Raw genomic sequence first — 26,949 nt, forward strand, 5'->3', positions numbered from 1 at the left:
GTATTTGGCACATTTTCTGGACTAAGAAGTTAATGCGCAATTTGTTGAAAACTTGGAAAAGCAGCAATCAGCAACTGCAGGGAAATCATTCATGCTTTCTCACATGACTTTGCCTACATTGTAAATTTTAACTGAATGAAATTGTATACAAACCTTTTGCCATTTGCTGAAAATATGATTTCCTGTCTCATGGGAATATCAATAATTCCAAGAAATTACTTCCAATTTCCTTCAGCCTAAAATCATATTTCACCAGGCCTCCCCCCTTAATACGCACCATCTGGTGTCGGAATGAATATTCTAACCACAGCTGTACTCAGCAAATACTGATACTATTCTCTCTAAGTATTTGCTCCAGGGATACTGTGAATGGTAGTATTACTACAAAGGTGTTAATTAGCCTCAAGGAATAAAAAGGAGCTTTATTTAAGTTCCTGCTTACTCAAGCAAACTCATTGTTACCTTAGATTGAAATTGTACTCAATAATTTGATATCTAGTAGTAAAAGATCGCAAAGAAAATCTTCAGTTTATTAAATCCAACTGTTTAACCTGGTTATCAATTTTAAAAGAGCAATTTCTAGATTACTTAAAGTAGCCAGGTTACATTGCTTCACCGGTCAATGCTTCACATTTTTTGTTCCCATATGTTCAATCCTGCTGTGAATTCATGATTTCATTTCCCAATGCTCCTATTTCCACCTGTTTCGCTTCACACTGTTATAAGTAAATCTCACTACAAATTGCTGCCTGCTCTGGTGACGAGAATTTTTGCACTGTTCAGAATAGGAGTGATTTTCCAGACCTGCAACAGATTTAGCTGGAAGAACCATTGCCCTCTCTCAACTTTACACATCCATTTAATTAAAGGCTCATATTGGCCACCATGATAAATGCTTATTGCAGCTAGGTAATTTCAAGTAATTGACCTGATTCAGAGTTAATTGATGAAGAGAAATGTTTCTCAAAGGGGAGATATTGAAGGCTAGCTGAATGATTTCTGGTTCTCTAGTCTGGCTAGTCCTTGATGGTGAGAAAACAAGGCTCCACAACTTTGGATTTACAAGTGAAACAGCAGCTTTGAGGTTTTGCTGCTTCCCAGTATAAACATCCAGATGAAACTATTACAAGGAGTTACTGTATGTGGTGCAGGTCTGGCCCATTCCTCACTCCTGCACTGTGGCAATCATCTCATGGTCAAAAATGGACTGCCTTCAAAGGGACATGATGTACAAACCTCCAGGGAAAAACATCGCCCTTATCCTGAAGGCCACCTTTGTGTGTGACTGCAACTAGCTGTGCATAGATCCTCAGTACGCAAATACCAAGTGTCACTGTGTACTGAGGTTCTACCTGTCCCCAGTGTTGTGAAGGATGGGTCTGCCGCAGAACATTCCAAGTAGTTGGACCGTGCCGTACCACCTGTCCCTCCTGGAAAAATGTATGACCACAAGTCCATCAGGGAATGGTCTGTACGTAGTATCCTAGAGGCCATATGGGAAAAGAAGATGGTGGATCCAGTCAGATGGTTCCCTGAGCAGACTGTCAAGGTAATTTGGCAGAATGCCTCATCACCAGAACTTTCGCCAAGAGCTAGTTTGACTGGTCATGAGAAAGGCCCTCCCCGTCAGATCCTTCCTACACACCCGGAGTTTCACCCCATCTGCACGTTGCCCTCGAGGTGACTGTGGTGGAGAAGAGACCATTGTCCACTGTTTTGTGGAAGGTGCCTTTGCAAAGAAACATAGAAGCATAGAACATAGGAGCAGGAGGAGGCCATTTGGCCCTTCGAGCCTGCTCCGCCATTCATTAAGATCATGGCTGATCATCCAACTCAATAACCTAATCCTGCTTTTTCCCCATAACCTTTGATCCCATTTGCCCCAAGTGCTATATCCAGCCGCTTTTTGAATGCATTCAATGTTTTGACATCAACTACTTCCTGTGGTAATGAATTCCACAGGCTCACCACTCTTTGGGTGAAGAAATGTCTCCTCACCTCCGTCCTAAATGGTCTACCCTAAATCCTCAGACTGTGACCCCTGGTTCTGGACTCCCCCGCCATTGGGAACATCCTCCTTGCATCTATCCTGTCTAGACCTGTTAGAATTTTATAAGTCTCTATGAGATCCCTCCTCCCACATTTGTCTGAACTCCAGCGAAAACAATCCTAACCTAGTCAATCTCTCCTCATACATCAGTCCCACCATCCTGAGGATCAGCCTGGTAAACCTTTGCTGCACTCCCTCGAGAGCAAGAACATCCTTCTGCAGAAAAGGAGACCAAAACTGCACAGAATACTCTAGATGTGGCCTCACCAAGGCCCTGTATAGTTGCAACAGCACATCCCTGCTCCTGTACTCGAAACCTCTCGCAATGAAGGCCAACATGCCATTTGCCTTCTTTACTGCCTGCTGCACCTGCATGCTTACCTTCAGTGACCGGTGCACAAGGACACCCAGGTCCCGCTGCACACTCTCCTCTCCCAATTTACAGCCATTCAGGTAGTAATTTGGAGAGAGATGAGGTGGTTTTTGTAGAGGTTCATCCCAAGCAGCTCCATGACGGAGGACTCTGTGCTCTACGGGCTGTCCCCAGAGATGCACTCCGAGAGAAACATCAACTGCTGCTGAAGGGTCATCAACTCGGTGAAAGACGCTTTTTGGTCTGCCCAAAACTTGTTGGTCTTCCAGTGCAAGGAGTTGACCTTGACCAAGTGTTGCAGACTGGCACATTCCAAAGTCCAGGACTGTGTGTTGAGTGATGCACTAAAACTTGGAGCAGCTGCCGCAAAGGCACAATGGGGAATGTCGCTCTCAAAGACCTTTCAGCCATAGTGAACTGAGGGGAGAGGAATGGTACAGAACCCCCATTGGGCTGCGTGACTCAAATTGAATGTACACAGTGAATATTATATGTATCACACTTGTATTGAAGCACCTCAGAATGCAACTTGATCTCAGTCACCAACAACTTAAATACTTTTGCACAATTTGTGAAATGTCTAATGTTTCTTTCACTATATTGAAGCACCCCAGAGTACAACATGATGTATGTAGAGAACCTGAATATTATTGCACTTTGTGTGATGGATATTTTGAAAGGTTTGTAATGTTCTTTCAGGTACTTCATAAATACAGTATACTTTTGCAAAAAAAAAACTATTACAAGTGGGACAGTTTCACTTAGCAAGGAGAAAGAGTCATGCACTCAGCTGACGTAGCAACTACCTTTAACTCCATTGGCTTTTCAGCGATGGGAGGGAGAATAATTTAGCCAGGGTTCCCACATTTGATCTCTGTCCAATAGAACGCTGCTTAAAATTGCAATGTTCAGATGAGAACAGTAGCTGTCTTACTTCTGCCCGAGATCCAATAGCTCTAAGCAAACATTGTCCAGATGAAAAATTATCAATGTGGCAAAGATTAAAAGTGTGCACAGCACCTGCAGAATTGTGATCTCACAGAGGTTCCTGCCTGAAGGTGAAGAGGAAAGTAAATCAGAAAGTAAAAGGTGGTTATATTGTCCAAACAATGTGATTCTTGTCAACTTCTTCCTTCCCATCTGCAGCACACTTATCTTCTTCCTCCGCTATTGCAGAAATTTGGAGGCACTAATTTCTATCCATTTGGCTGTTTGTGTGAGATATGAGAAAACTGGCTAAGAAAAATGTATTGTACAAATAGGGGTTTTAAAAAAACTCCCTCGGTGGTCCAGCCAATAAAAACAACATGTATTTTAGCCTGAACCATGAGGCTATAGGATCCCAAGTTCTGCGTCCCTGGTGTGTGCTCTGTTAACCAATTTATTTGCATGGTATTACTTAGAAGGAACAGAGTACAAGCACATGCTTCAAAAACTGCTTCAGCTGCAGTATGGCGGTTTGCTTTAGCCTCGCCCAGACTTTGTTTTCACGACTGCCATAATTTGTAGTGGCAGGGAAAGAATGTTAAAGTGAATTCAACTGTCAAATTTGGGGTATCCAGTGAAATATATGAACCTCTGTTTTGAAATTGTAAATCTTATACTAGCACGTGGGCTAAACTAAAAATAGATGCACATTGTTACTTCCACGTAGTAGAGTCTGATTAAAAAGGCAACAGGTTTATTTGGAATCACGAGCTTTCAGAGCACAGCACCTTCATCAGGTGAGCAGTGCTCCGAAAGCTTGTGATTCCAAAAAACTTGTTGGACTTTAACCTGATGTTGTGAGACTTCTTAATGTGCCCACCCCAATCCAACGCCGGCATCTCCACATCATGATTAAAAATTATAACTGGCTCTTCTCTTCCTGCAGCAACCTGATGTTTTCCATTTCACCACCAGCCGTACTTGGAACTCTCTGAGCTTTCTTATACCTGGCAACATGGAAGTCTTTCATCGCACAATTCAATATCCCTTTAACAATATGTTAGACATAGGGCCCGATTTTATCATAGCGTTGCACCCATTTTTGGGCACGAGAACTTGGTAGAGTCGGGCATGAGGCGAGAAGCGCGATCCGCGCCCGCCTCCATGCCGGTTCCCCCTTTACCAAGGCATGAAAATGGCCGCGATCAGGACCGCGCCTGAAATGGGCGCAACAGCCAATGTATTTGCATGCATTTAAATTGATTTAATGGGCTGCACACCCAACTTTACTGGCACTTCCCCCTTTACCACCGTGTTCGCCCATCCGGAATCGGCGTGAAAAAGATGCTCCATATTAGTTCAATTCAGGCGCTCCATCGGTGAGGATTAGTGAGGAGGTAAGTGCCGAGTGTCCGATGGCTCCCTGCTTGAGATCGGTGTGGAGTGGGGGGGAGGGGAGCTGAGTCCGCTGCCACCCTGCTTGAGATCAGTGGGGGGGGGATGGTGGGTCCGCTGCCACTCTACCTGTGATCAGTGGGGGGGAAGGGCCTGCGATTGGTCTGGGTGGTGGGAGTGTAGGGGGGGGTAAGGGGGTTAGTAATGTTGTGGGGGTGGGGCAATGTCTGTGGGGGCCAAGGGGAGGCATTATCCGGCACGGGAGGGATGTGGCGGGGAGCAGCATTTTATCTTTTTTTTTTCTGCGCATGTGCAGTTGGAGGCTGCAGGATTTTGGGCACATTAAGCCCCCACCCACAGGCTTTTGCAGCACAATTCGGGAAACGCTGATATTTTTTGCAGGCAGAATGCGCATGGAGGCGCCTCAGAATGGGTCTAAAAATCAAATCTGAAACACTCCCAGTTTCAAGTCCGCGCAGCACTTAGGATCAAAATGGTAAAAAAGGGCCCATAATCTCCAATACTTCTGTTGAACAAAACATCTTCCTTTGTTTATTGCATTGGTGAAACTCTAGCCTATGTGGCCTTCAGATCACAAAATATCCCCAGTTGCATTTAAAACTGGTGATATCCACTATAAATTCAGTGTATTAGTTATACTTTAGGAAGAATTTTATTGTCCCATTTGTATATTTCTGTACTTAGTATGATGTTGAAACTTAATATGATCTGTTTTGTACTTTGGAGTTGACATTCTGACAGCTCTGACTGCCTCTATATCAGGATCCAGGGAGGGAACACTTTCTGTTGTTAGATAGTAAATTATACTCAAGAAAATACCCTTTATTCTTGATGATCAATTTCAATTTTGTTTCAATGATCTGACAAACTGAAAGCACTCGGTTAGAATTTCAGCTAATTTGTAGATAAACATTTTTTACTATATTCAATTATTTAATCTCAATTAACCATATTTTTAATGGCATTGTGCACCAGAATTGCTACAGTTGGATTCACAAATCAAACTTCATTCCAGCCTATTATGTGGACATCTATTCATGGTTTTTACTGTGTGTAATAAACAACATATGCCAGCCAGTGCCAAGTCATCATAAATGTACTGCTCACAACACAACCATTTAGCAAAAGCATTCCTAATGAATGACTTTCATCCATTCATCATACAGATCCATTTTGGGCAGCTTGCCAATTGCTGTAAAATCTGTCATCTGTTTCCATTCCTGTCTCGATTCAAGACCGGACTAAAGCAATGAAAAATAGTTTTTCCATTCCCTGTTGCTCCACATATGATTGCTTTGACCTCGATTGGAAGCAGCAGGAAAAAGCAAGCTCCCCTGAATAGAAGCCAAGGACTGTACAGAGTAAACACATTCAATGAAATGTGAGGCCTTTCTTTTTCAACTTGCTGAACAGGCCTTTTGCTATAATCTGTCTGTGATTCCACTTAAAAATCATTCTTTCCATATGTGGAACAGACAACTTGCAAAAAGTAGTTGATTCCACATCAATTGATACCTTTAAAGAGGAACTGCACTGGCAGCTGTCAAATTGAGGGCTATACAGATCTGCCTGACTCATGAGTAATGAAGTGATTTGAGATGCTAGGTGGGGGAGGGGCTTTCATTATTGATCATCATTCTTGGAAGGAGTGGTTTTAATGGATCTCTATTCACAAACTTGTAGGCCTAACATCCTGTTTTTTTTTAATTAGACTTCAGTTTAAGGGAAATACTCAGCTTATCTAACCTTTATATCATGACATTACAGTCATGATCTCAGCCAGGGTAATGAGAAAAGAACTACAATTGACTTTGTATCCCAGGTTAGAGAGGAGAAAATCAGCTCATGTTGCCAGATGTAACCACTATCTAGAAACCCACACTGGATATGCTTGTGTGACCATCAGTTATCATGATCAGATTCGGCAGTGATCTCCCCTTGCTTAAATAATTTGCCGACATTCACTGTCTAGACTCAAACAAGATGAACAATCACTTTGTCAAGGTATCAGTTGGTGATTTATGCTATGGAACTCTACCCTAGCAAGGAATCAATAACTGTGTGGGAGTGAGTTGGGAAACAATGCCGTCGGATTTTGTGTCCATTTGTGTCCACTTTATTTGATACTGGCCTTTGTTTCTGCTGCCTTCCACTTTTGTTTATAACTTTTCTACATCCCATTGCCAGTTTTGTTTTTTTCCTATCTGAATTCCCCATCCCCTGGCGAGCTAGTTTAAACCCTCCTCAACAGTACTAACAAACCTGCCCATCAGACATTAGTTGCACTCCTACTATGTAACCCATCCTCCTTTTACTAGTCCTAATGACCAAGAAATATAAAGCCTTCCCTCCTGCACCATTTCTCCAGCCACATCTTCATTCGCTCAAATCTCCTATTTCTATACTCACTAACGTGGTACTCAGAGTAATACTGAAATTACGTCCTTAGAGGTCCTGCTTTTCAATCTCTTCCCTAATTCCCTAAAATCTGGCTTCAGGACCTCATCCCTCTTTCTACCTGTGTCATTGGTACCAACGTGGACCATGACCTCTGGTTATTCACCAACTCCCAAAGAAATATCTTGCTCTTACTTAATGACATCCCTGACCCTGGCATCAGGGAAGCAACATACCATCCTGGAGTCACATCTGTACAGAAACACCTGTCCCCCTAACTTTGAACCTCCTCGCACTAATGTTCTTCCACTCTTCTTCCTCCTCACCTGTGCAGCTGAGCCACCCATGGTGCCACAAACTTGGCTCTTGCTACAATCCTCTGAAGGACCATCCAAGAAGTATCCAAAATGGGAAACCGGTTAGTGAGCGAGATAGATTCAGGACTCTCGCACTACCTGCCTGGTCCTCCTAGACAGTCTGGCAGTCACCCATTCCCTCGCTACCTGCTCTCTATTATCCTAGGGTTGACCACATAAAGAAATGTGCTATCTATGTAGTTCTCAGCTTCCCGGATACGCCATGTTGTCTCCAGCCATCGCTCGAGTTTGGAAACCCAGAGCTCAAGTTTCTGCAGCTGGTGACACTTCCTGCACACGCGACGGTGATTGCTGCTTCACAGAAGATCCAGGTCAATCAGTTCTGTTCGACTTTGCAACTGCAAAATCTGAGAAACAATCTAACATAACTTTTTTCCACTTTAAGTTATGCTCATGTTTTCAAATAAGCTAATAATTGCTGAGAGATGCAATTAGTTAGTGTTAGACGCTGAAGCGATTATATATAAGTAGGCTGCCAAAATTCAGTTTCTCAGAAACATGTCAAAGGAACTTCATAGAGCATGCTCAACTGTTGTTCTATGTGCACATTTTTCTTTAAGATCAATTGCAGAATCCTTTTTGAAGAATATTCTACTGTAAATATGTTAATTGGCATTGCTTGTGCATTCCTGTCACCTGCACAAGTGTTGGGCTTTGAAAATGTAAGGCAGGAGATTGGAATGGCGCCAGGTTTAATTAATTATATTGAGATCCTTATATTCTGGATTTTACTACAGTATCCAACCATAATGCATATTGCAGACGGTTGGGCTGTGTGGGTGAGTTCCAGTACCTAACTCTCTTCTGTAACTTGGATTGCAGTTTTCAGTTTGTTTATAGACTCGTGGTAGACATCCATTTTTCACCATTTAACATTCAGAGGCTGAGCCCACACCCATCCATAATGGAGGAGTGGGCATCCGCAGGGAAATGTGAGGAGTAACAGTTGTAATTGTTACACCATGCTTGTAAGTAGAATAGATTCCAGCTCCCAAGACTAGAAGCAGTCTATCAATGTACTTTATTTACTTTATTTGTTAGTGTCATAAGTAAGCTTACATCAACACCGCAATGAAGTTACTGTGAAAATCCCCTAGTCGCCACACTCCAGTGCCTGTTCGGGAACACTGAGGGAGAATTTAGTGTGGCTAATGCACCTAACCAGCACGTCTTTCGGACTGTGAGAGGAAACCAGAGCACCCGGAGGAAACCCACACAGACATGGGGGAAACGTGTGACCCAAGCCAGGAATTGAACCTGCATCCCTGGCACTGTGAGGCAGCAGTGCTAACCACTGTTTCTTGGTTGAACTACTTGTTAAAGGAATGTGCACATGTGCATTAAGCATTCATCATCTTTTAACTTCAACATCAATTACTAACTTCATGCATTAGAAAATGTTTGAGATACATTGTGGGTTGAGCAGCTTCTAGTAGATGCAGGCTAATGTTCATGTGACACCCCAGGTTTTGTTTTAGTGAGCTGACTCACACTAGTCCCTCTTAAAACACGAGTATTCACTTGGCAGCCAACAGCTCCTCAATATTAAAGTCATCATGTAATGCGAACACTCCAATGATACAGTACCTACAATATAGTGCAGTACATTAACCTGCTCCTGGAACTGTCCTGAGTGCTTCCAATCTAGGTCAGGATGGTTGTGAATGTACTCCTTCATAACAGTTGCTTTAGAGTCCATCTTGGGCAAAGCAGAAGTGCTTGTAGAATACTGACTACCATGACTACTGACTACTCCAAAGATGTGTGGGTTAGGTTGATTGGCCATGCTAAATTGCCCCTTAGTGTCAGGAGACTAGCAGGGTAAATATGTGGGTTGCGAGGATAAGGTCTGGGTGGGGTTGTTATCAGTGCAGGCTTCATGAGTCAAATGGCCGCCTTCTGCGCTGCAGGGAGTCTATGAGGCTTAATGCTACCCAAATCCTCCTCAACACACAAACAAATGACCAGCCAACAATCAAGTCCCACAAGTTCATCTTTGCTGCTGACATATGTTGCGCCACCCAAGTTTTATCTTTCTACACTGTGGACCAGACCTTTAATGAAGACATTACAAAGTTGACGGAATTTGGGAATTTGTCCTTCCAGGGCGGCACGGTAGCACAGTGGTTAGCACTGCTGCCTCACAGCTCCAGAGACCTGGGTTCAATTCCCAACTTGGGTCGCTGTCTGTGTGGAGTTTGCACATTCTCCCCATATCTGCGTGCGTTTCCTCCGGGTGCTCCGATTTCCTCCCACAGTCCAAGATGTGCAGGTTAGATGCATTGGCCATGCCAAGTTGCCCCTTAGTGTCCCCGGGATGCGTAGGTTAGAGGGATTAGCAGGGTAAATATGAGGGGTTCTGGGGATAGGGCCGGGGTGGGATTGTTGTCGGTGCAGGTTCGATGGGCCGAATGGCCTCCTTCTGTACTGTAGGGATTCTATGATCTGAAAGAAACAGCAGCAAAGATCAAGGTCAGAAACAACCCATGAACCAACTTTGCTGGATCTGCATGGGACTCTGTGGCCAAAAGACTCTAGACAATCAGAGTACTGTGCATCTGTCTGGCAAAGGTCAGCACACACACATCTTGTTGACACTCAGCTGAATGCAACAAAGCATATCATACCTGGAACTCTCCACTCAGCATTCCTCCCCGACTTGCTGTCCACACAAGCATCGCTCCGCCACACATCCTCCAACCGATGAAAACCCACAAGCTGGTTGAAATTATCTGTGCTGCACCTCACTAATCACTCCACCATGAGCTGTTCAACTCACCTACTGTCTGCCTTCCATCTTGACGCCCCATATGAAGCTCACTTCCGGAGCATGATCCACCAGCAGACGTCCTTTGGATCAATGAAGTCACCAACAAGTTCCTGGAGACAAACACCATCTGTCAAACGGTAGGCTTTGGACTATCTCGGTTAGAGTAGTAAGGACTACTCTAACCACGGTAGCCCAAAGCCTACCATTTTACAGATGGGGTTTGTCACAAGGAACTTATTAGTGACTTCATTGATCCAAAGGACGTCTGAGTCCTTACTAAACAGATTTAAGATAACTCATCTCCTAACTCCAAGGCCTGGGCTTCAGCTCCTCCCTCTACGACTGGATCCTGAACTTCCTAACCCACAGACCGCAATCAATAAGGATAGGCAACAACACCTCCTCCATGATCATCCTCAACACGGTGCCCCACAAGGCTGTGTTCTCAGCCCTCTACTATACTCCTTATACACCAATGATTGTGTGGCTAAATTCCCCTCCAATTTGATTTTCAAGTTTGCAGACGACACCATCGTAGTGGGTCAGATCTCAAACAATGATGAGACAGAGTACAGGAATGAGATAGAGAATCTGGTGAACTCGTACGGCAACAATAATCTATCCCTCAATGTCAACAAAACGAAGGAGATTGTCATCGATGTCAGGAAGCGTAGAGGAGAACAAGCCCCTGTCTATATCAACGGGGACGAAGTAGAAAGGGTCGAGAGTTTCAAGTTTTTAGGTGTCCAGATTACCAACAACCTGTCCTGGTCCCCCCATGCCGACACTATAGTTAAGAAAGCCACCAACGCCTTTACTTTCTCAGCAGACTAAGGAAATTTGGCATGTCAACTATGACTCTTACCAACTTTTACAGATGCACCATAGAAAGCTTTCTTTCTGGTTGTATCACAGCTTGGTATGGCTCCTGCTCTGCCCAAGACCGCAAGGAACTACAAAAGGTTGTGAATGTAGCCCAATCCATCACACAAACCAGCCTCCCATCCATTGACTCTGTCTACACTTGCCGCTGCCTCGGCAAAGCAGCCAGCATAAGTGAGGACCCCACGCACCCCGGACATTCTCTCTTCCAACTTATTCCGTCGGGAAAAAGATACAAATGTCTGAAGTCATGTACCAACCGACTCAAGAACAGCTTCTTCCCTGCTGCCATCTGACTTTTGAATGGACCTACCTTGATCTTTCTCTACACCTAGCTATGGCTGTAACATTCTTCACTTTCTCGTTTCCTTCTCTATGAACGGTATGCTCTGTCTGCATAGCACGTAAGAAACAATACTTTTCACTGTATGCTAATACATGTGACAATAATAAATCAAATCAAAATAAACCAGGGTCCCTATCCAGCCAACCTCCGCTGCTAAGGCCTTGTTAAAAACCACTTGTGTAGTTACAGAGAGCCAGACACAATGCTCCTCATTACCAAGGAGTCTCTCCTCTACAGACTAAGAGGCAAACTAATCACAAACTCAGCAAATGAGGAGGCCATCACTTGGCTTTGGGGCTTTCCATTCGCTACATAAAATAAATAAGACCACATAGATATGAAAGCTCAAGGTTAAAGTACTGCAAATATTCTGGGAATCTAAGATAAAAACGAAATGCCGAAAATACTCAGCAGGTCTGGTGGTGCCTGTGGAGAGGGAAGCAAAGTTAACATTTCAGGCTACTGACCAATCATCAGAAATGAAAGCTGTTTATTTAAAATAGTTCAGCCTGCATGCTCTCAATTCCATCCTGTGGGCTACCGTGTGATAATGGACATGGACAGATGTGATAGTGACCGTTTTAGTTTTTGCATTTGGATAGACTGTTGCCTGGGGTTTCTGCAGGCAGGTGCTGTTGGGGATTCAGTTCATGAAATACGTTCTGCTTGTGGTTTGATTTACTGCACCCTGCTATGTTTATTTTTATTTATTCATAAAATAGTCGGGGATTTAAGCACCACATATCTGGGGAATTGCTCAAAGTTCAAAGGTGGAGGATACAAAGTGATGTTCTCTGTGTATTTCGAGTACTGCATTTGGAAAAGGTGGGAAATTCCCCAAAAGAACTGAAGAGGTAAATGAGTAGCAGCACGGTGTGAGTGTAACAATATTACCTTTGTAACTAACTGGAATCCCACAGGGTAAAATGGACTGGGAAAGCAGAGCAGGGCTACACTTGAAGTAATTAGAGGGAACAGATTTGCGAGGAACGTGAGGAGCAACAGAAGATCAATTGAATTAGATGGGCTGAGTTGGGAAAGAGTGAAGAGTAAAATTCCAGATCACAGAGAATGGTTAGTAGACGGTTACAAACTCACACTACAAAGAAACACACGCACCAGGTCCAGGAGTGGATAAAATAAAAGCAAAATGTTGCAGATGCTGTAGATCTGAAATGAAAACAGAAAATGCTGGAAAATCTCAGCAATTCTGGCAGCATCTGTGGAGAGAGAGAAACGATTTAACTTTTCAAGTCCAATATGGCACTTCTTCAGAATTGCCATGTATCCCTGGAATGTGATATGGTGCGAATATCAGAACTATGGTTTAACCAAAGCTCGGAAATAAACACAGTACTCGGAGGTCTACGATGTTTTAAACATGATTGGATAGAAAAAGAGGTGGTTTATCGGGGATACCTGGGAGATAAAAGAAGTTGATTCTAAATGCGGTAGGAAGCTGCAAAATGAATTACTCTGCTTGGATAATTTTAATGCTTAAAAAATTACAAAATAACACTTGGGCAATACTATAGGTCAGCATAAGAAGGAGATTGATTTGCCCTGCAAGAGAAATCTATGTGAGAATGGAAGGTACTTTCAATATGTCTCGATATGTGCTGCAACCTTCAAAGATAGATGCACGTGAGCATCCGTGTCCCTCTGTTCCTGCACACTCTTTCGAACTATGACTTTTTTTTCCATATCTTGGGAGTCTCTTCTCGATGAAGGCAAAAGTAGATGACAAAATTCACCTGTGCCTCTAATGTGCCAGCTCAGCCTTTGGCTGACTAAGAAAAAGACTATTTGAGGACCAGTATCTCAAATCTAAGACTAAGGTCATGGTTTACTGGGCAGCATTAATTCCCAAGTTCCTATATGCTTCTGAGACTTGGACAACCTACAGCAGTCACCTCGAAACACTGGAGAAGTCCCACTGGCAATGGCTTCACATTGATCCTCCACATCAGTGGTAGGAAAGGCAGTCCACCACTGATGTTAAATTGACCAGCCTGTGGTTAGTCGGAATACATTCACACCCTTACTTAAATAAGGGTGTCATAGGGTGTCATTTTCCTTTGGCATCTCCTACCTATTTAGGGAAAATTGGAAGATTTTGGCAAAATCTTCCACTATCTTCAACCCTAGCAGCCTGTGAAACAAACCTTCTGGAGCAGGCGACTTATCTAATCAGTCTTTCTAGTATATCCTGCCTATTAATTATCACCCCTCCTCTACCATCTCTGTTTCTAATGGCATTTTTCTTATCCTCTTCCTTTGTAAAAACCAATGTACTTATTAAGTATTCCAGCCTTGCCCTGCACCCTAAAGCATATATCACTCTCTTTGTCCCTAAGAGCACCCACCCACCTTACTATTTACATTCTGGTAGAAGATCTTTGGATTACCTTTTGTTTTAATTTCCTTTCTATTCTCATATTCTCACTTATCAGTTTCATTTCATCGCCACATCCACTCTCAAGTTATTGTATTTGGCCAATGTCTTGCTTGAAGAATTCACCTGACATGCATCATATATTATTTTGTTTTGTTTCAACATATACTCTATCTTCCTGGCCATCCAAAACATTCACTCTTAATGGAATGCAGCTGCAGGATCTACTGCTGAAAGATTGCCCATTGTTACATTGCAGTTTTCATGACCATGTTTGATTCCAATTTACCTTCACCAGAGATCCTCAGCCCATTGAAATTAGCCCTCTTCCAATCTAGAAGTTCGATGTTAATGGCTCCTCGCCATTATTAATCTAAACTTTATGATACGATGATCACTCTTCTCAAGTGTTACCCATGGCCACTTGGTCCATTTGGCACTCTTCATTTCCCAGCATCAGATCCAGCAATATCTCCTTCCGGGTTGGACTGAGAACACACTGCTCAAGGAAGTACTCCTGGTTACATTTCAGAAATTCCGGCACCTCCTTTCCCCATACTCTAGCCTTATCCAAGTTGATAATTGTACAATTAAAAGCCCCTTCAGTAATACCATTCTATAGTTCATTCACATCTCTGTGATTTCCCTGCAGATTTGCTCTTCTATCTCTCTCACTATTTGAACGACCAGCAGATTACTCTCAGTAGTAAGATCTTACCTTTCTTGCTTCTCAACTCTAAAGAAATAGATGCTGTCCTTGCTCCCACAAGCACAGCCTCTCTTTGCAAAGTTGCAATGTCTTCCCTAACAACCGCCAGCCCACTTGTTTCCTTCCCTATTTTTTTTGAGCACCTTGTATATTAAGCACCCAATCATAGAATCCCTGCAGTATAGAAGGAAGCCTTTCGGCCCCTTGAGTCCGTACCGACCACAATCCCACCCAGGCTCTATTCCCCCAACCCCACATATTTACCCTGCTAATCCTCCTGACACTAAGGGGCAATATGAATATAAAGAAATGGCAGAGGAACTGAATAGTTACATTGCATCAGTCTTCACGGTGGAAGACATCAGTGGGATGCCAGAGCTCCAGGAGAATCAGGGGCTACAGGTGAGTGTAGTGGCCATCACTAAGGAGAAGGTTCTGGGGAAACTGAAAGGTCTGAAGGTGGATAAATCATCTGGACTACACCCCAGGGTTCTAAAAGAGATAGTTGAGGAAATTGTGGAGACATTGGTGGTGATCTTTCAGGAATCACTAGAGGCAGGGAGGATCCCAGAGGACTGGAAAGTGGCTAATGTAACACCACTGTTTAAGAAGGGAGGGAGGCAACAGACGGGAAATTATAGGCCAGTTAGCCTGACTTCGGTCATTGGCAGGATTTTAAAGTCCATTATTAAAGATGAGATCGCGGAGTACTTGGAAGTGCATGATAAAATAGGACTGAGTCAGCACAGCTTCGTCAAGCGGAGGTTATGTCTGACAAATCTGTTAGAGTTCTTTGAGGAGGTAACAAGGAAGTTAGATAAAGGAGAACCAGTGGATGTGATTTATTTAGATTTCCAAAAGGCCTTTGACGAGGTGCCACATAGGAGACTGTTAAATAAGTTAAGAGCCCATGGTGTTAAGTGTAAGATCCTGGCACGGATAGAGGATTGGTTGACTGGCAGAAAGCAGAGAGTGGGGATATTGGGGTCTTTTTCAGGACGGTAGCCGGTGACTAGTGGTTTGCCTCAAGGGTCGGTGCTGTGACCACAACTTTTCACAATATACATTAACGATTTGGAGGAAGGAACTGAAGGCACTGTTGCTAAGTTTACAGATGATACAAAGATATGTAGAGGGACATATAGTATTGAGGAAGCGGGGGGCTGCAGAAGGACTAGGACAGATTAGGAGAGTGGGCAAAGAAGTGGCAGATGGAATACAATGTGGAAAAGAGTGAGGTTATGCACTTTGGAAGGAGGAATGGAGGCATAGACTATTTTCTAAATGGGGAAATGCTTAGGAAATCAGAAGCACAAAGGGACTTGGGAGTCCTTGTTCAAGATCCTCTTAAGGTTAACGTGCAGGTTCAGTCAGCAGTAAGGAAGGCAAATGCAATGTTAGCATTCATGTCGAGAGGGCTAGAATACAAGAGCTGGGATGAAAATTCTGAGGCTGTATAAGGCTCTGTTCAGACTGCATTTGGAGTATTGTGAGCAGTTTTGGGCCCCGTATCTAAGGAAGGATGTGCTGGCCTTGGAAAAGGTCCAGAGGATGTTCACAAGAATGATCCCTGGAATGAAGAACTTGTCGTTTGAGGAACAGTTGAGGACTCTGGGTCTGTACTCATTGGAATTTAGAAGGATGAGGGGGGATCTTATTGAAACTTACAGGATACTGCGAGGCCTGGATAGAGTGGACGTGGAGAGGAGGTTTCCACCAGTAGGAAAACCTAGAATCAGAGGGCACAACCTCAGGCTAAAGGGACAATCCTTTAAAACAGAGTTGAGGAGGAATTTCTTCAGCCAGAGAGTGGTGAATCTGTGGAACTCTTTGCCACAGAAGGCTGTGGAGGCCAGGCATTGAATGTCTTTAAAACAGAGATAGATAGGTTCTTGATTAATAAGGGGATCAGGGGTTATGGGGAAAAGGCAGAAGAATGGGGATGAGAAAAATATTAGCCGTGATTGAATGGCAGAGCAGACTCGATGGGCCGAGCGGCCCAATTCTGCTCCTATGTCTTATGGTCTAATATAGCATGGCCAATCAACCTAACCCACTTATCTTTGAGCTGGGAGGAAACCGGAACAGCCGGAGAAAACCCACGCAGCCACGGGGAGAATGTGCAAATTCCACAGATAATGACCGAGGCCAGAATTGAACCCAGGTCCCTGGCACTGTGAGGCAACAGTGCTAACCACTGTGTCACCGTGCCGCCCCAAATCCTCGCCATGTTTAAGCCATGTTTCTGTAATTGCTACTACATCATATTCCCACACGGTTATTTGTGCTTGTGGCTCACCAACCTTATTCATCACACTTTGTGCATTTACATGGGATGTGGGATTGGAAGCTCAATTGCTAATTAATGTAAAAAAGTTAGTCATATCAGCAGACCCAACCATCTTCAACTGCTTCATCACTGACTTTCCTTCCATTATTAAGTTAAATTGATGATTGAACAGTGTTCAGAACCATTTGCAACTCCTCAGGTATAAAGCATTACTTCCATATCCAGCAAGACCTGCTGGATTGTTTCTGCACTTCTCAGCAATTTACTTACATATTTTCTCTTCCAACTCCCACTGAACTGTTTGGGATCTCTCGCACACTCCCAGCAGTATGATTGCCCCCTTCTTGATCATCAGTTCAGCAAATGTGACCTTGTGTATTTATTCTTTTTGCATATCCTTCCTCCTTACAGCTGTGTTTGTTTGTTTAACCAATATTGTGACCTGTCTCCTTTTTTATCCCCCCTCTGTCCCCTATGAAAACCCTGTGGGCAGAAATATTCAGCTGTCATTCCTGTCCTTTAAGCGAAATTTTAGTCATAGCTTTGATATCATGCTTCCAAGTGTCTGTTTCTTCATCACATTTGTCTTTGCCACTGAACTTCTTACTTTAAAGTGTACACCATTAATCACTGAACAAGTCCTTTGTTGTCCATTTTCTGGCCTTTAAGTCTATAGAATTTATAGGCAAATGTATTGTTAGTTGTCATTTTAGCAAAATGATAACAAAAGGCAAGTTATTCAAACATTTGTTTCTTTAATGTTTCATGAGATATGAGCATAGGTGGCAACTCTGCTGAGGTGAGCATTTGTTATCCATCACTAATAACCATTGTGAAGGTGGCTGTGAGCTGTATTTTGAATTGCTGCAGTCCATCTAGTGTGGGTTGTGCTGTTGAGAGGCAAGTAACATTCGCGCCACCCAAGTGCCAGGCGATGACCATCTCCAGCAAGTGAGAAGAAAAAGGATGAGATTCCCAAACCTAGACCACCTGAGAAGTCAAAGAGCACATGTAAGGAGCAGGATAAGACAAAAAGGGAGAATGTTGTGTCAGATATTGCGGAAAGCACAGAGGAATATAAAAAGTACAGTAGAAAAAGGAAACTAGGAAAGCCAAAGCCAGTACAATGTAGGTGAGAAGGAGTATAGAATATTGAGTGGAGTAAATGTAAAAAGAGAGGAAATACTCAGGACTTTAGCATTTTCAAATAGGTAAGTTGCCAGATCCAAATGAAATGTATCCCAGGCTCTTTGGAAAAGCAAGGCAGAAAATAGCAGCAATTCTGACCAATCTTTTCCAATCCTTTCTTATTACAGTTGTGGTACTGGAAGACTGCTAACAGTGCACTGTTGTTTAGAAAGAGAGAAGGGGAATGATCAAGGAACTGCTGGTCAGTCAGACAAACCTCAATGTTGTGTTGAGATCCAAAATAATGGAGTTGGTTGTAATAAATTCAAGTAAGAAGCTGGGATCCACAGTCAATATCTTGTGACTCAAAGCAAAGAGCAATAAATTGAAAAATCGAAAGAGAGACTTTCATACCTCCCTGTCGAGAAGTGCTGCTCATAATGTCAGCATAGCTGAGGTACATACATCAGTGTGTGGAAGGCTCCAGGTGCAAGCTTGTATCTATCATTTTGTAATGTGCTGGAGACTCCCATTGCTCACCGCTCCCCACCCCCTCGCATTTTGCATCAGTCGTCCTTGGTTTAGCTGTATTCAGAATATCAGGTAAATAAAAGCCAGTGAGATTGGCTTTTGATTGGTCAGTGAGAGTGCTTGATATTCTGCAGGCACTGCAGAAAGTCTGCTTTGTGTGTAATCATTGTCCAGCCACAAGCTTTTCAGCACCAACGTAGCTCCAAATCCCTCTATTGCTTGCAATCATTCTCATTTGTATTATGGGACTAGGTCATTCAAGTAGCAGGGATTAAAAAAAGGTCTGTGGCTGGACTCCAGAAATAGGCGTGCAGTGAAAGTGCAGCCCAGGCTGGGTTGGAACAATATAAAATCACCTGACTAATACCATCTGAACGAAACAGAACTTGTTTTATTTAAAGCAGTGAAAAGGATAATTACAGCACTCGACGCAATTCAGCTAGTAAGGGTTGGATGTAGAGTAATATTTAACAGAAGCATGTTACTGAAAACATATCAATTTGTAGAACTGTCAGTTCATAGAAAGCAAAGGGACATGAATCAGGACAGTTAACTTGCCTTTTTAGTCATGCGAGAAGGACCTCATTGTTATCCCCATGCTGATAGCATATACAATGTTATAATCTTCCAAACAGTGCTCACGGTGGCACAGTGGTTAGCACAGCTGCCTCACTGTGCCAGGGACCTGAGTTCAATTCCAGCCTCAAGTGACTGTCTCTGTGGAGTTTGCACATTCTTTCCGTGTCTGCATGGGTTTCCTCCGGGTGCTCTGGTTTCCTCCTACAGTCCGAAGATGTGCAGGTTAGGTGGATTGGCCTTGCTAAATTTCCCCTAAATGTTCCAAATTGTGTAGGTAAAATGGGTTAGGGGGATTGGGCGAGTGGGGGGTGTGTAGGCCTGGGTAAGATGCTGTCGCTGCAGACTCAATGGGCTGAATGGCCTCCTTCTGCACTGTAGCGATTCTATTCTATATTCAAAATGTTATGCTCATCAGAACAATATTTCCAAACTGTGGCTAGGACCAAGTGATAAAACAGAGACCAACGGCCTTAGAGCAACATTGTTACTGTACCTGTTGGAAGGTCAACAGGAAACTGTCCTCAATTTCTACATCCCCTGTGATGCTGTTGAAACCCCACAAATGTCAACTTCTGAACACTACTGGAAGTGCAGAGATTAATTTATTTATGTTAGTTACCTGCAGTTACCAACAGCAACCAATCAGCGAGAAAGTGAAAGTCTTGCATTACCGGACATTATCTTCCACAGCATTGGGCAGAGTTTTGAGATGTGAGGAGACTCTGGTAGCATCTTTGTCAGGGTGAACTTGGGGGTGGGGGGGGTGGGGGGGGGCATCAGGTGTGAGAGTTGGAGAAGAGAACAATCATAAATTGGGTATACTGTGAACTAGGAGGAGCAGGGAGGAGAACACCAATGTGAGCTGAACATGTCGGAGGGAGTGTACCAGTATTATAGTGCCATTGTAACCTGCTCAGATTTACTGAGAGCACCACTAAAACATGTTCCCAGTACACAAGAGGCTCTCTGTGAGAAATTAAGGTGAAGAAAGCAAAAATGTTGAATCAGTCCTGCACAAGTGAGAAGTGTTATACAGTATTTGCAATTTAAGTAACAATAAGTGCATGTAGCTTGTAGCTGCAGTCATTTATTTTGTGCAGTCTCAAGTTTTGTTTTCAGGTCATGGCTGGTTTTCTAAGGTGGCCTGTATGGGGAAAAGCTAAGTATTTGTCAGGCAATGCAGTAACCTTTTAAAGTTTTTAAAATGTTTTAAAGTTTTAAAAAGTTCTAAAGTTTTTAAAATGTGAAAATTGTTAGAATGGTTGTTTATATTAAGAGTAATAACTTAAGGTTTGTTGGTTGGCCATTCTGCCAGCCTTACACACTGGGAGAGAATTGTGTGGAAAGAGTTCTGTTTAGTATGTCGTCTGTGACTCGCATTTTCAAGAAGGTAGTTGAATTATTTCTGGTGGCTTTAGGTTTGAAACCATACGAGTCCAATAGTCCAGTCATTCAAATGGTAGTTGTGCATCATTCCACACATTGTGAGGAGTGCTTATTCCAGTGTGTGAATCATGAAGTCTAACCCAAATCGTTCAGCCACATGAGATGAATTGAATCGCAGCGAAAATAAAGGCAGCATTGACATATAAAGTGATGAGATGTGGGTTTGTGCTTGTAATTCCATTCACATCGAGGGTTATGACGTCCCAAAAGTGAGGGAGGAATAGCCTCCTCCCGTTTAGTTTAGTTTATTTATTAATGTTACAAGTAGGCTGAAATTAACACTGCAATGAAGTTACTATGAAAATCCCCTAGTCGCCACACTCCAGTGCCTATTCGGGTACACTGAGGGGGAATTTAGCATGACCAATGCACCTAACCAGTACATCTTTCGGACTGTGGGAGGAAACCGGAGCACCCGGAGGAAACCCACACAGACACGGGGAGAACATGCAGACTCTGCACAGACAGTGACCAAAGCCAGGGTCCCTAGTGCTGTGAGGCAGCAGTGCTAACCACTGTGCCTTCTGTGGTGTAACTGGTTGATTTTAAGTAATTAATCCTAGAATTGCCTAATCAGCAGAACAATACGTTTGTCCGTGGGAGATGACGAGAGGTAGGCAACCAACATAATTCCAGCTAGCTGCAATCTAGTTTAGTTCATTCTTCTGCTGACTCAGAGAATTAATCCAATGACTTGCTGAGCTATGGAGACCACATTAACTAATCTCAGCAAAGCCTATGATGAAGAGCTGCAATTGCTCTTGAATGGGAAATGAAAATTCTGTCAAGATGTCCACTTCTGATTCTTGTTCAAGGGTGCCCGCTGGAAGTGCGTATGTGTGGGTGATAAAATGAGCCCAGAATTGGGCAGAGCTGTGGTACAAACCACTGTTGAAAAACCTGCAGACAATCACTGTTCACATTCAGATAGGAGAACTAGCCATGAGCAAGGGTTGTCCAAGGGCAACCCATGCCTGTGGACTGGCCCAGTTGACTGACAGAGAATCCAGTTGACTGACAGAGAACACATCTTAAGAGCTTGAGGATTGCATTCTGTTTGTGTTGCATCTGCTCATACTTTTCAAACTGCTTTGTGTTAGCAGGTGGCTGAGCATAGTGACAGACAGATCAGTTTATTGGTACTAAGTAACCTAGGCACAACAGGTGTCAATAGCCTAGACCCCAATTCCGCTCCATTTCAACCGTGATTCTTTTGCTGTATATAGTTCAATGCGCTTGCAATCTTCAAAACGCTACTTGCTAATAGATTATTTCACAGTATGTGCAAAATAAAATCTGATCAGATCATTTAGATTAGATGAAGTTCCTTGTGGTTTTAAAAAAAAAAAATTGTTTGCAGATAATATTGCAACAGACTTTTTTTATAAATGCAAACTAAGCATCAAATACTGCGCTGAAGGATTTTAAAAAGTTAAGAATCGTTCTTTATAAAGAATGTTCTTTGAATTAATTAAGCCAGTGCAAATAACACAGTAGAGTTAAACTCAAGAATGAATAAGCTGTCAATTTTGATATTTGAAGAATGCCGCAGAGATATGACAGTAGTGCAAAGCAGGTATATGGAGCAGATGACCTTTTAGGAATTTAGTCAAATGGAGGAAGGCATTTAGGTTTACATTATTCCTTTCAAATTTTGGTGCAAGATCAACAAGAGATTGATTTTCCATCACACTATTTGGCCTTGTGCCATGAATTCTATCCTTGCTTGCAACTGAACTCTGCCATTTTGTGGTCATGGCAGTGCATGCGAATACAGCCTGATTAAACAGCACTTTTTCTTTCCCAGTCACACCACTGCTAAAAATATCCCGGGTTATTTACTGTTTCTCATGGCTTATCCCCACCCTGACCTCTGAATTCAGCTCCATTTACCCAGCCCTCTCTCTTGGATGAAGGCTTATCTGAATCTTTCGACTTACGGTTGACAAATTATGTTTACACCAGGATTTCGCACAAGGACACGCACCAAGTCCAGAAACCTTTGTTAATATAAAATAGCCTGCTGCAGCTTAATGTTCATTCAAACGTGAACTTTATCGGTGCTCTTTTACAAGCATAATATGCCCATAATTTTGAGACTATGACGCACTTAAATTTCACATAGCAGCTTTCCCACATCTGGTCATCCATTGTACACAGTAAGGTAATGCTTTTGAATTGAGTTTGTAATCAAATTTGGTTTTTCCTTTCTTTAGAGGAAAACTGGCATTATGACACTAAAAACAGCAATGTAGTAGAACAATATAGTTATTATACTATATAGTGGTGCACTATACTGCCTTGTAATTGAGTTTTGTCAGATATTCAATTATTTTCTTTTCTCATCCCCATCATCTTCCTCCTTTATTTTTTCCATGGATGTGGCAGGGGCAGCATCCCTAATTGCCCTTGAACTGTGTGGCTTACTAGGCCATTTCAGAAAGTATTTAAAAGTGAAACACATTTTCTGTGGATCTGGAGGCTGGACCAGGTAAGGTTGGCAGATTTCCTTCCCTAAAAGTCACCAGTAAATTAAGTGGGTTTTTATAACCATCAAGCATGGATGTCATGGTCTACATTACTGAGATGAGGTTTATATTCCAGATTTATTCATTAAATTTAAATTCCATCATTGCCATGTGCCCACAGCTCTGGATTTTAAGTTTTTTTCACAATATGTGGGCATCGCTGCCTAGGCCAGCATTTGTTGCCAATCCCTAATAGCCCTTGAGAAAGTGGTGATGACTGACCTACCTTGAGCCACAGCATGTGGTGTAGGTATGCACGGTGCTGTTAGGAATGAAGTTCCAGGATTTTGACCCAGTGACAAAGAAGGACTAGTGATATATTTCCAAGTCAGGATGGTGGGTGACTTGGAGGGGAACTTGCAGGTGATACTCTTCTCATGCATCTGTTGCCCTTGTCCTTTTAGATGGTAGAGGGTGTGGGTTTAGAAGGTGCTGTTGAAGAGCCTTGTTGAAGTGCTGCAGTGCATCTTGTAGATGGTGCACACTACTGGCACTGTTGAGGGAATCTAACCAAAAAATGGCAGAGTGTTGTTTCTGGCGAGAAGACTGGCATGTTTCTCTCCAGAGAAACCAGTCTTCTTCTCTCCAGATCTTAATGACACTCTGTCAAAAAAATCAACGGGACGTGTTCCACACCGTCATACAGTGGGGCTGGGCTGAAACACACTGGCAAAACCCGGCTGGCTACACAGTGGTTGGGACATCATCTTCCTCCCCCAACCCACCATGGAGGTCTCAGTGGCCCACCTCCCCACCCCTGATTGGAGTCGGCACTTCTCTATCCCCCACCGATCATTGGCACCTTCATCCCACCCTCCCAACAATCATCAACCCCTTCCCCTACCCACAGTCGGAACTGTCATGGGCATGATGCCAACCTGGCAATGCCAACCAGTGCCAAGGGGCAGTGCCAGACACTTCCCGGTCATGTCCTTCTTCTCCGGTGGCTATACTCAGCTTTACACCCCAGGAAGGCCCCCACAACAGATTCACGTCTGGTGAATTCACCTGTTGTAAATGGCACCCATGTGATGTCATGCCGGTGCCTACTGAAGATCTGGTGAGGGGCAGGTTCCAGAGGGTGTACACGCTAATGACATGCGGTCCCGCGGAATGTTTCTCGCCACTGCACTGACGAGTGGCAGAAAAGATCAGAACTCGGAGGTGCGAATTGCGCCCTCTGGACTTTTAGCGCATGCCACCATTCCCACAGACAGAGGTCCGGGCTCAAAATCACCCCCAATGTGTTAGTGGTGGGAGGAATGAATGTTTAAATTAGTGGGCTGCTTTGTCCTGGATGGTTTTTAAAATTAATTCCTTGGATGTGGGCGTCACTGGCCAGGTCAACATTTATTACCAATCCCTTGAGAAGGTGGTGATGAGTAGCCTTCTGGAACTGCTGCAGTGCTATTATGGAGTGAGTTCCAGGATTTTGACCCAGTGACAATGAAGGCACAGTGATATATTTCCAAGTCAGGATGGTGGGTGGTTTGGAGGGAAACCTCCAGGAAGTGGCATTCCTATGTTTCTGCTGCCATTGTCCTTCTGGATTGTAGTGGTTGTGAGCTTGGAAATGCATCTGCTCGTCAGTGGTAGAAGGAGTGAATGTTTGTGGATGTGGTGCCAATCAAGCGGGCTGTTTTGTTCTAGATGCTGTCAAGCTTGTTGTTAGAGCTGCACTTATCCAGGCAAATGGAGAGTATTGCATCCCACTCCTGATTTGTGTATTGTAGATGGTGGACAGGCTTTTGGGAGTTACTTGCCACAGGATTCCTACCTTCTGACTTGCTCTTATAGCCACAATGTTTGTATGTATGTATAGTCCAGTCCAGTTCAGTTTCTGGTCGGTGGTAACCCTCGAATGTTGATAGTGGGTTATTCAGTGATAGTACTGTCATTGATTGTCAATGATCATTGGTTAGATTCTCTCTTGTTGGAGATGAACATTGCCTGGCACTGGTGTGGTGTGAATGTTACTTCCACTTGTCAGCCCAAGCCTTGTCCAGGTCTTCCTGCATTTGGACATGGACTGCTTCAGTATATGAGGAATCGCAAATGGTGCTGAATGTGTGCAATTATCCGTGAACATTCACACTCCTGACCTTATGATGAAGGGAAGATCATTAACGAAACAGCCAAAGATGGCTGGATCATGAACACCACCCTGAGGGACTCCTGCAGTGATATCCTGGGACCGAGATGATTGACGTCTAACAAGTGCAGGCACCTTCCTTTGTGCTAGGTATTACTCCAACCAATAGAGACTATTTTCCCCCTGATTCCCATCATTATTCCTGGATTGCTAGTCCAGTAGCACTAACACTACATCACTGTCTCCCTGCTAAATCCCTGCCAATTGTTTTTCCCTCCCTTCCTGCCTTGATAACATTGATTCCTAATTTGGTTACTAGTGCCAGACATTCTCTAATGTCTTACCCAGTGGCTCATATATATGTTTGAACCTTTACAATAATTTTGATTCTGGGTCAGCACAATTAGCCCAATTCTGTCTCGACCTAACAAACACAAGGACAATTTCTAGATACCGTACAAGAGCTGGAACCTCAGTGCATTTCCCTTCCCTAACCCAGAACTGAGGCAGGTACCAGTAGCCCTGCCTCTAGGCCAGAAGCTCCAGATTTGAGTCCTACCTCAGGACTTGATGGCCAAGGAAGATGATTTCATAATGTGACCAAACAGATTGAACATCAACCTGCAAATCCTTCCAACACAAGTCAGTGGCAGGCGGTCAGAGCGGGAGAGATTCCTGGGTCAGCGTACGATGGAAGGAAAGTTGGAGGCTCTATCATTACTATGCATAACTCCAGGCTACAACATGCGTGTAAAATGTCCATGTAGCCACACAACTTGGACCCCCTGAGTGAACTGGAACACACCACCAACCCAAGATTATTGTAGGACCCTTCAACACCGATCTTGGTTTGAATTTGGAGTTTAAAGTTTTCTGGTCTATAGCATCCAACTACTCACTGAGATCTATAATCCAGTGAAGAAATTTTCACCACTTAACTCATTTTGCAAACTTAATACGAGAATCTCCTCTCTATGTATTGCACATTCTTGCCTTAGTGGATATTCCTGCATGGCAGCCATCATCTCATAACTGTTATGAACCTTATTGCCACCAAGTGCCCGTTTGCACTGCGCAGCAGCACACAGAATCAGGAAACCAGAATATTTTTAATCTTTCCTGCCCATGTGGCTATTTTTATAATGCAGACTGGATCTGGGGAGGGTGACTCTCCTGCATTTGCCAGAAGATAGGGTTGATGAGCAATGCACAAAGGGGCAATGTCACACTGATGTCTTGTGGTATTGCCCCCGGTGAGTATACTGCTGCCACAGAAATAGCATTTTCAATGGCTCCTGGATAGAGGCGGCAGCTTCTAAAAACACAGTAAATTTATCTTCATTTTGCAATATTGGTGGCTAGATGCAGCAGCTCAGTTACAGCTTCAACAGCAATTAGCAAACTTAGTGCAGATCATAACTGAAGGCATTGTATGGCACAGTACTGAGTCATTGTGCAGTATGTTCTATCAGACTAAAATAAAATATTGCATGTATTTCTGGAACAATGCTCTCATTAATTTATGCCAGTGTAAGGTCATTAAAGTTTCCTATTTTTGTACAGGAAAGATAGAAAACCAATGTAGAATTCCTACAGTCCAGAAGGAGGCCATTTGGCCCATTGGGTCTGCACCAACTCTCTGACAGAGGAGCTTACCGAGGCCCTCTTCCCCCACCCTATCCACACATTTACCCTGGCTAATCTATCACCTAC

The 26,949-nt window shown here is 43.4% G+C and overlaps 1 protein-coding gene across 2 annotated transcripts in view; it reads left to right on the forward strand.

Moving 5' to 3' along the window:
* LOC144503830 (diacylglycerol kinase beta-like) overlaps positions 1 to 26,949 on the forward strand; it is a 559,892-nt gene that overhangs the window by 441,751 nt on the left and 91,192 nt on the right. The gene's annotated exons all lie outside the window — the stretch shown is intronic.

This window comes from Mustelus asterias, chromosome 14 (genome assembly GCF_964213995.1).
Source record: "Mustelus asterias chromosome 14, sMusAst1.hap1.1, whole genome shotgun sequence".
NCBI classification, from domain to species: Eukaryota; Metazoa; Chordata; class Chondrichthyes; order Carcharhiniformes; family Triakidae; genus Mustelus; species Mustelus asterias.